Raw genomic sequence first — 11,508 nt, forward strand, 5'->3', positions numbered from 1 at the left:
AGGTTCATTAGGCTTTGTCTGTATGTCACTTGATGGCCTCTGTCAGTTCTGGAACATTCCCAGACGTGATCTCTTCCACGCTAAGTTACGGGTAAACTGTGATTTACAAAAAGCAAACTGTGAGGCAATAGACCATTAGGAGACATTACCTTAGCAAACTCATTAATCTACATACGTTTGGTTTTACATGCTTTTCCTAAAAGATGCGCTGATGATCTGCATATACACGTTTGGTGTAAAGCATGGTGTGTGGAGGAGGGGAGAGCCATGCCCTTGGGGAAGGCTTCCAGGTGTGCCTTGTCCAAAATCACTCAAAGTCGAGTTCAGCCTCAGGAGGGAAGAGTGTTGCAGTTCCAAGAGTGCCTTCCAAGAGCACCGTATAGAAACTGTCAGCGTGGGGGCGCCTGGGTGGCTCAGTCAGTTAAGCTTCCGACTTCGGCTCAGGTCACGATCTCACGGTCCATGAGTTCGAGCCCCGCGTCAGGCTCTGTGCTGACAGCTCAGAGCGTGGAGCCCGCTTCAGAGTCTGTGTCTCCCTCTCTCTCTGACCCTCCCCCGTTCATGCTCTGTCTCTCTCTGTCTCAAAAATAAATAAACATTAGAAAAAAAATTAAAAAAGAAACTGTCCGCGTGTAGGCCACAAATTTACCACCACAGATGTCGATTGAAGTCTTTATTAAAGGCAGTAACAACTTGAAGGCAGGGCAAAAGGAGACACGATGTAAAGGCAACAACCGCATATTAGAAGAGAATAAAAAATGAAGGAGACCTGTATTCTTTAGGTTCGCTAGAGTCTACTAGAGGGAGAATCCCTTCTACGAGGCCTTTGGTCTTCAAAATTCCAAAGAATAATTAGCCTGAAAATGTCACTCCTCATGAGCAGCTGTTATGATATTTTATTCTTGAAAGTTCTTTTTCTTATTTGTTCCTTTCTGAAAGATAACATACAGGGGAGAAAAATGTAAATCTGCTTGTTTGAGCGACTCTGCCTGTTGCCAACAAAAGTGATAGTCTTCCAACTTGCTTCAATACGATTTACCGTTCCGGGGTTAGCGTCGCCTAATGATAATGCTCACGATCTCCAGAGTAAAACTTTCATGGCTTACATCTTGTTTCTAATTCTTACTTGCTACATAATCTTGGAAATTTTTCTCATCCTCTCTGGGCCTCATTAATATGACAACATCAATGATAGCACTGTCTCATAGGATTATTGGGGCAGTATATGCTTTAATATATGTAATCACTCAACTATTACCAGGAATATTAGGAGCAATCAATAAATATGAGCTATTTCTGAGCAGACTCCCTTTAGTTTGTATGTCTTATGTGATCCCCTCCACCCCTTTATTTACTAAATAATTTTTGTACAGTAGTACATAGTTTGATATGCAAATATATTTAAAGTTTTAAAATCACAGAATCATCTTCAGTCCATGTTTTAATGTTTTCAGTTTGAGATCTCCGCTTATAATATGTTGAGTCTGGCACGCTTGAAAGAACAAAAGATATTAAAAAGTCTATTTATAGTTATCTTCTGCTTAAGAAAACATGGGAATGAATATCATGCCATACATTTCCGCCTCTTCCTTGCTATTTGTCTCAATAAGATTGGCGCTCAATGTTCCAGAACAATTTCCCTGCTGCCAAGATAGTATTTTCAGCAGAAGTAAAATACCAGTTGTCTTCAGAGAAAGACCAGTTACCTTGACAAGCAAAAAATACATGCATGAAGATAACATTATCACCCATGCTCGCTGAATGGATTGTACTTTTTGCATTATTGTTTTCAATTACCTTCCTTAATTTCAAGAGTTAGCGGAGATTTTTTTTTCTGATAAGTACGCCATAGCGATCTCACTTTGATCTGATATTTATTAATTGTGCACGTACATCTAGATTTAAACAGCTCTATGTGATGCCAAGATTCCCATTGCAATCCGATACATACATACCTCTGCTTTGCTATATGACTTTGCAATGTGCAGTTTCGTTTTCATATGATAGCAGAACCTCTTCCAGACAACGAGCTGAAATTCATAAAATTGGCAAAGGAAAATATATTTTAAGACTATTATCATTTTCAAACAGGGTCGCGAATGCACGAGAAACCTAAAAGGTCTTCAATACAACTTCTCTATTCATTTTTTATGGCCAGCTGAGGAATGAATTGTAAATTATCACCGGCAAGTAACTGATACTAAAGTATGCACTTTTAGGGGTGCCTGGCTGGCTCAGTTAGGTAAGCAACTGACTTGAGGTCGGCTCACGTCACGGTCTTGCGGTTCCTGAGATCGAGCCTTGCGTCTGGCTGTTCGCTTATAGCGTGGAGCCTGCTTGGAATTCTCTGTTTCTGCTCCTCCCCTGCTCAGGCTTGCTCTCTCGCTCTCAAGTAGGTAAGTAAACTTTTTGTTTTTAAGCATGAACTTTTACTTTTAACAGATATTTCTGAGTTAATGACTGGTGCTTTGATAATTGTAAGTTTGGACATCGGATTGATGTCATTCTAAGCAGTTAGCAAACGTGGACAGTCAGGATGCAGTGACTAAGCCGTGTTCAAAGCAAACACCTTCGACATGGTACATATCCTGTCAATCACAAAGTACTGTCTATTCTATCTCTCCATTGCTCTATATAGCTGTTCTCTTCTTTACCGTACAATAATCTTTTTTTCCTATTCTGATTTTCATTATTTTTATATTGAGCTATTATAATATTCCACACGGTCTCTATCTCCGCCTCAAGTATCTGACTCTTGGTCTTGGCTCAGGTCATGATTTCATGGTTCTGAAATTGAGTCCTCTGTCCACCCTGACAGCATGGAACCTGCTTGGGATTTTCTCTCCTCTCCCTCTGCCCCTCCCCGCCTTTCTCTCTCTCTCTCTCTCCCTCAACATAAATAAATAAACTCAAAAAAAAAAAAAATAATGAGTGAATGGAATGTTCCTAGCTTAAATTCATTTTAGTCTGAATGGCTTATGGTTACTTCTAAGAGATTTTGAAAATTTCACACATATTGTAGAGAAAATCTTTCTGCATGCCTGCTTTACCAAGATTTGATCCCAGTTCAGTAACAAAATCATGAAGCTTGTTGGACATAGGATTTCGACCTGGTCCAGCGCAGACTCATATCACCATGACTTTAAGTTCTCTGGACCGTATCACTCCAGCCTGAATCCCAAAAGTATTGCTGGACTCATGGGAATCAATGTAATAAATATTATTGGGTCATTCCGTCATCATACCACGTAGAGTATTGAAGTTGAGTATTTTTGTTGTACTAATGGTAAAGAAGAAAGCATTAGCATCAGCTTTCCATTCCCTCAAACTTCCGTCTTCCATATTTGTTTCCTGAACTGGATTATTCCATATTTTAAACATATTCTCCTGTGAAGGATGCTGCTAATCACTGATTTGATGTTAGTTGAATACAGACCTACAGCTTTTCTATCTTGTTTAAAATGAGAAGTCACATGATTAAGCTAAATTTTAACATATCATTGAATAAGCAAACCATGCTGAACTAAATTTTCTGCCAAGCACCTTCTTGTTTGTTTGCAAAGTTTCCCCTCCATTTCTGTCGTATGTTTATTCCTGCCTTGTTCATTTATACTAAAGCCTTAATACCCAGGAAGATCTTCCTTCTGATGGGTAATTCACGGATAAGATTAGCTATTTGACATAAGAAAACGCTTTTACTGGTTCAACTGCTTCTCTCTTCTCTCTTATTAAGACAAAGTTTGCTAATAGTAAAACAGAAGAAAAAGCTTGTGATTTCTAGGAGATTTCACCAATTTATTTTATTTATTTCATTCACAAGTAAGTATTCTATACGTAAATTATATTGGTGTTTTCATGACTTTTCCAGGGTATGGTAATCAAAATTCTATGTGTAATTGCTACAAAGCACAGCTTGGTCCTTGCAATAAACTAGTCTTCTGTACTTAGTGATAATTTTATTTTTATTTTTATTTTTTTATTAAAAAATTTTTTTTTAATGTTTATTTATTTTTGAGACAGGGAGAGACAGCATGAATGGGGGAGGGTCAGAGAGAGAGGGAGACACAGAATCCGAAACAGGCTCCAGGCTCTGAGCTGTCAGCACAAAGCCTGACGCCGGGCTCGAACTCACGGACCGTGAGATCATGACCTGAGCCGAAGTCGGACGCCTAACCGACTGAGCCACCCAGGCGCCCCAGTGATAATTTTAAAATAGGCTGTAACAGTACAGTCTCATACAGGAGTACCCATCAGAATCGTAGGTTATACTTTATTTTGATATTTACTACTAGGTCTACCATATACAAATACAGCTTCTTTATTTCTAGAATATAATGCTTTTATAAATTATTTTCTCTTTTACACAAATAACACGTGAATTTATTTATTTGACAAAAAAAGGGTGTATACACTGTAAAAAGTAGAAAAGATTCCCTTTCGTAGTCCCTCCAATGACACTTACTTCAGCAAAGAGAATTGCTGTAAATAGCTTTATATATATATCCTTCTGGTTGTTTTCAAATTATTTTCATGTCTAAATACTCTTTATGTTACCATCTTCCATATTAACAGGTTATTGCTCACTTTTATAGTAACAATTGTTTCCATGTTAACAGATGATTATATTTCTGGCTTCTTATGTGAATTTATATATGTGTATGTATTTGTATGTATATACATATAATTCATCCTTAGCTTTTTTAAAGAAACTTGATAATTTGATACATCAAATGGGTATGATAGTGTTCGCTGTCCATATATTAACCCAAACCTATTGTTATTTAACATCTGTCATTTGAAGAGCCTACTATATTCCATGGATATATACCACAAATACTATCATGCATATGATTTTATTATTAGGTTGTTTTTTCTTATTTTGATATATTTATTTTTTTTACTAGTACTATAATGTTACTTAGACTTTGTAGCTTTTTTTTTTTAATTTTTTTTTCAACTTTTTTTATTTTTATTTTTGGGACAGAGAGAGACAGAGCATGAACGGGGGAGGGGCAGAGAGAGAGGGAGACACAGAATCGGAAACAGGCTCCAGGCTCCGAGCCATCAGCCCAGAGCCTGACGCGGGGCTCGAACTCACGGACCGCGAGATGGTGACCTGGCTGAAGTCGGACGCTTAACCGACTGCGCCACCCAGGCGCCCCTAGACTTTATAGCTTTATAGACTCGTTTGACACCTGACAAGGCTAGATACATGCTTCTCTTGCCAATATATTTCAGTATGTATTGTGTTAACCTCATACATTTTTGCTTCTACGTATAATTTATAATTAATTTATTTATCATGAAAATATACTTGCATTGGAATCACATAAATCTTAGATGAATTTAGGAGAGTATTATCATCTTCATATTATTAGTCTTCCTACAAAGGTACATTTACTAATGCTTTTCTTTATGCTTTTTAATAAAGTGGTATAATCTCTTTCATATAAGCCATATACATTTTTAGGTGTATGGATTTATTTAATCAGAAATATTCACTAAGTACCTATAATGTGTTAACATAGTACTCAAAAGCAAAGGATAAAATGCAGAGAAAATACAGACATGAGCTCTGTTCTACTGAAGCTAACAATCTAGTGGGAAAGACAGACGTTGAATAAATAACCACACAGGTATACAGGTAAGACTATGAAAATGCTACAAATGAGTGGTATTTAAGACACTGTAATAAAGTTGGCCTAATTATAAAAGAAAATTTATTATTCTGAGATAATTGGTTACTCTTGGATTACCCCCTCCCCGCCTGCCCCCCTCCCCCCAAAAAAACCAACCTGTAACAGTAAGGGGGCTTAAGATAAAATGGAATAGTTTATGCATATCCTCTGTAATCGGAGGGATCTTGGATAAAGTTACAATTCATATCAATTTGCCCAGAGAAGTCCTGATTCATGTTTGTTGTCCCAGAATAATTATTAACAGCATCTGCTCCCATTCTTAAAATTATCCCTATCTGTATGATGATAACTTTAATCAGGAGTCATTTAGTGAACTGTGGAGACTAGAGAGTGAGAAAGTATGTGGTACTCGCTGGGGTAGAGATCCACGGATAGAGTAAGAAAGGACTTTATAAACCAGGTTAAGGGTTTTTCAATTGTATTGCACTTAAGGTTTTAAGAAGCTAACAGTAAAAATAGGATGAGTTTATAAAACTTACATTTTGAGGAGGTTACTCTGGAAATTAGAAGAAGATCACTTGGGGGCTAGTAATGTAGAAAGAGAGGAGGGAGAGGGAGTGAGGGAGACAGAGGTAGTCTTGGGTGAGATAGGTAGTGATGCCATTGTAGACAAGTGTGTAATTCACGAAGTTGAGATAATTAACATTGAGTGCTGAGAAAGGCCAACAATATTAAAGCAACTGACTTTTTCCTTGACGTTGGTAAGAATCAAGGCTGGGAAGATAGAGCCTGTTTGGAAATATAGTGTGGTAGGCTATTTATTTATTTATTTATTTAATTAAAAAAAATTAATGTTTATTTATTTTTGAGACAGAGAGAGACACAGCATGAGCAAGGAAGGGGCAGAGAGAGATGGAGACACAGAATGTGAAGCAGGCTCCAGGCTCTGAGCTGTCAGCACAGAGCCTGATGCAGGGCTAGAACTTACGAACTGTGAGAACATGACCTGAGCCGAAGTCAGCCGCTTAACCGACTGAGCCACCCAGGTGCCCCATGGTAGTCTATTTTAAAAAAGATACCTCAGAAGAAATGATAGAAAGAGATTTAAATAAGGACTGAGACAGTGGATGTTAACTCTTGCTGGTATACACGGTAACACTACGTTAACGTTGTATCAAGTTTCCTCACTGTAAGTGTTCTTTTATTGTGATTTTTGTCAATAGATTTTCTTGTAGTATCGGGGCAAGAAAACACATCATCTGCAGATAATTTTGGTATTTAATTGGTAACATTTACATTATACCTAAATAGGTGTTTCTGCATGATTGGTCTTCTTTTGCCAGGACATCCAGAGAAATGTTGAGCAATAGTAGTTCTATCAGTCACGCTTGTCTTCCCGATTCTATTGCAAATGAGTCTAATTTCTTGTTCTGAAAAATGTTATTTGCTAAAGATCCTTATTAACCAAGTCAAATATAATTTCTTCTACTTGTAGTTATTTCTTTTTCTCCTCAATATGACAAATCTTTTGATAAATGTACAAACCCATCCCTGATTTTAACCAGAATTGGGTCACTGCATAGCATCCTTTTAGTATAATAATGTACTATGTTAGCTGTTGTATGTAGGATTTTCCTTCTATGTTTGTAAAGGGTACTGTCCTAAGATATCTTCCTGAATGTGCTATGCTTCTCTTCCTGATTTGGGTGAAAATTTTCTTTTTTGCTAGTTTACAAGCACTTTGTTTAGAAGTTAGATTAGTTACTAAGATTATTTTCAAGTTCATCCTTAGAAAATTGTCAGTCAGGTATCTATTTGGAGGTACATCTTTGATTAATTTATTTACCCATAGAACATAGAATATAGTTCTAGAATATAGTTATTTTATTCAGTTCCTCTACATTGTCTTGAGTCTTTTTATCACCATGTGTTTTTGCAGCAAATTGTACATTTAGACAAGTTTTTAAATGTTTATTATTAAAAAGTATACATTCTGCTCTATTCTGGAACAATTCACTTTGAGATTATAATTGCTTTCGATGTAATTATGGGTTTTGAATAAATGTATTTGATAGGCATTTTGAGTTGTTGTTTTCTCTAACTTAAATCTAATTCGTTTTATTTACTAATTTGATTAAAATTTTCACATTTCTGGTTTGCTAGCAGTACTGTTGTATAGATTTACTCTTTTAAAAGATACATATATAATATATATATTTAAAAGCTATATATATATATATATATTATAATGTAATGACATTGACTTCAAAAAATGCGTAAGCTCAGCCCAATATCCTGATCATTTTGCTTTATTTTTTGATGAATACCTACACACCATTGTTTCTTTCCTATGTTAAATTCTCTTTCAAATTACTTGACCTGATGCCCTTACAGTTCATTTTTAATTGCCTTGACAGATAAATTCTATAGCTATTTTCACTTTTTATTACATCTCACAGTTGGTGAATCTGATGTCAATAACAATATGAAGACTATAATAATCTAAACATTAGCAGAATGATGCTATTATTTCCCATTCTTTAAAAAAATTTTTTTTGGGGGGCGCCTGGGTGGCTCAGTCGGTTGAGCGTCTGACTTCAGCTCAGGTCACGATCTCACGGTTCGTGAGTTCGAGCCCCGCGTCAGGCTCTGGGCTGATGGCTCAGAGCCTGGAGCCTGCTTCAGATTCTGTGTCTCCCTCTCTCTCTGCCCCTCCCCGTTCATGCTCTGTCTCTCTCTGTCCCAAAAATAAATAAACGTTGAAAAAAAAAATTTAAAAAAAAAATAAGAGAAAAAAAATAATAAAAAACAAAATTTTTTTTAATGTTTATTTATTTTTGAGACAGAGAGAGACAGAGCATGAACGGGGGAGGGGCAGAGAGAGAGGGAGACACAGAATCTGAAGCAGGCTCCAGGCTCTGAGCCATCAGCCCAGAGCCTGACGCGGGGCTCGAACTCACGAACCGTGAGATCGTGACCTGAGCTGAAGTCAGACGCTCAACCGACTGAGCCACCCAGGCGCCCCTATTATTTCCCATTCTTATTAAAATACCCAGCTATCCACTGACATCTTTGATAAGATCACTTGGGCCTTTGCTATTGATAATTCAACAAATTACTGAATTGATAAAATACTCTTATATATTAAAATATACAACATAGTAAAATTCCTTCAGGAAATTCTTGCCATCAGTTTAAAGGCCTTTAGAAATTATATTCTAGTAATTTCAAACAAATTAATAAAAATGATTCTGAAACACACTCACCCTTAGCTGTCATCACCGCAGCTAATGCCAGAAAAATTAAATAAATGAAGACAAATAACACTGCAACAAGGCACCATGTAGTCTCTGTCCAAAGAGAGAGAAGTAAGCTACTATGATGATCAGTGGAAACAAGATTCTGGAACCAGAAAGAATTTTGGTCAGGAATATTCAATTCACTTGACTTGGACTGAAATTGAAGTTTATAAGAGCACCGCATTGGGGGAAAACTATTTCCCAGCCTGAGAGGGGAACTCCCCAAATTATTTTGCAGATTTGGGTACAGCAAGGAATTTATGTATGTATGCATGTATTTATATTTACGTAGGAACGAGTTGTGGACTAACAAGTTGCACTATTAAAGAAGTCTTTTAAAGACTACAGAAGAGTACTTCACAAATCCTGCTAGGGATTTTATTTATCGCCCCACCCCAATTTTATTTTTTATATTTATTTATATTTTATATTTTAAATTTATTTTTGCCCCAATGTAAGTCTTGAACTTGGGATCCGAGATCAAGACATGAGCTGAGATCAAGAGTCTGGCACTTAACCGAGTGAGAAATCCAGGCGCCTCCCTACCCAAAGTTTTTAAAAAAATGACTTCTTTCCCTTTGTAGTAGAACGAGGTTAAGAATAAAACTCCTACGTTAGCTGTTGGCCTGGACAGAGATATCTCACAAGCTCTATTTTGTTTATAGAAATACTCTAAAAGGGACACTGCAAGAAAATCGGGAAGATATATATTCTATGGCTACGGTACATCATTCTAAGCCTTTGTGGTCATCATCGGTTCTTTATTGTTTGGTCTTAATGTAACACTTCTGGTCACTAGGACCATTTAAAAGGTGTTGATGTGAGAGATGAATTCTGATTCAGAGGTTTGTCCAGGATGATTTGTTTTATGATTGATTCATTAAAATATTCAAGCAAAAAGGAAAATCTAGAATTTTAAATGTTTTTTTTTTTTGTTTGGTTTTGTTTTTACCATTTGTCTTCAAATTCCTAGTTGTTTCTCTCTTCTCAACATTTGAAGGTCTATAAGCTTTGACATCTGAGTAAGTTACACTTTGGTCACAAAACCCTAGAAAATATGCAAGAAAAATGCGTAAAGATTGTTTGTATGTAAACATATAGCTGAAAATATGCCAAAAATTATTAACAAAATTTGCCCTGTTTTATGCTTAGGAGAAAGTTTTAAAATTGGCTCAATCATGTAACTGCTTTGTGAGCTATGACAAGTTCTTTTTCCTTTGTTATGTCTTAGTTTCTTTATAAAATAAGGCTAACAGCAGTACTCATTCACAGGTATATTGCAGAGATTAAGTTAGTGTATATAAAGTCAATAGCATAGTGTCTAGAACAATAATCATTTAATAGGTCTTATTGCAGAAGTCGTAATAGTAAGAATATAATGGGCAATAGCATCAGGAGTAACACTGGTTGCAGAAGCTACGGTAGAAATATAAAACTTAATTGAAATGTCTGTCTTGCGCCTTTCTATACTTGCGTTTAATCTTAATGAAAAGAGCATGAAAAAAAACCTCATCTAATTCTCATTAAGGAGATGAATTCTCTTAGCAGTATATTGCGTGTACTCCTTCAGTGCACCAGCCACCAAGTCGGTAACATTTTTCTACCTCTCACCCCCTAGCAAATATTGACTTACTAAATGATGATTGTCTGAAATTTAAATCATCTCCAATTAGAAAATTTGAAGTTGATTCATATAGAGAAAGATTTTCAACTCTTCATCTGAAAGTCTCTGGCTAGGAACTTGGTTGTTTATAGTATTACTTTCTCATTAAGCAAAGGGATTACTTAGCAATAACAGCCATATCTGATTTTACCTGTATTTATTTCATCAAAGTCCAGTGGCCAAGGATGATCTTCACCCAGACGGGGGCTGGACTGTGCCGATGTCTCTGGTTCCATAGTTTAGATTAGATTGCATGGGTCAGATGATGAGCAGAGGGTTAGAATGAGACAGAATCCAGAAAACAGATCTCTTAATATTGCATCATCAAACAGGATGTTTACTCAAAGCTTAATATGTAAACTACTTTCTCCACTTGAGAAAATAAAGGCAGTGTAATCCAGTCCCCATGGATTAAATTTGTTATTCTATGCATAATGAAGCACTTTCTTGTAATTTTATTCTTTTAAATTACTTTATTATTATTTGTATTGTGAAGCACTTCTTTATTCCCCAAGATAACGTTTAAAATTCTATCAACCATAATAATTTCTTCTCTGCCTTATTTTTCAAAAACAAGGGATAAACAATAAAGACTAAAACATTTATGTGAGTAAGTGATACATTGTATTTGAATACAATTGTAACAGACACTGATTTTTAGAAATACCTTTTTTATAGTTATAAGTATCCATTCTCATTGTAAATAATTGAAAAAGATATTAGAATATATCCTCTAGAAAATGAAAATGAGGGATGCCTGGACTGGCTCAGTGGGTTAAGTGTCTGACTTTGACCTCAGGTCATGATCTCATGGTTTGTGAGTTTGAGACCAGCATGGGTCTCTGCACTGAACAGTGTGGAGCCTGCCTGGAGTTTTCCCTCTCCACTCTCTCTGCCCCTCCCCCAC

At 36.3% G+C, this 11,508-nt stretch overlaps 1 long non-coding RNA gene across 1 annotated transcript; it reads right to left on the reverse strand.

Annotated features, from left to right (window-relative positions):
- Positions 1-658: 658 nt before the first annotated feature.
- Positions 659-10,985, reverse strand: LOC111561474. Its single transcript, XR_006600537.1, has 5 exons — positions 10,753-10,985; positions 9,891-9,986; positions 8,906-8,989; positions 1,956-2,030; positions 659-932 (listed from the first exon to the last, which is right to left on the reverse strand). It is a non-coding gene; the product is annotated as an uncharacterized LOC111561474 (long non-coding RNA).
- Between the last annotated feature and the right edge of the window lie 523 nt (positions 10,986-11,508).

The sequence above is a fragment of the Felis catus genome, chromosome B4 (assembly GCF_018350175.1).
Source record: "Felis catus isolate Fca126 chromosome B4, F.catus_Fca126_mat1.0, whole genome shotgun sequence".
In the NCBI taxonomy this organism is placed as follows: domain Eukaryota; kingdom Metazoa; phylum Chordata; class Mammalia; order Carnivora; family Felidae; genus Felis; species Felis catus.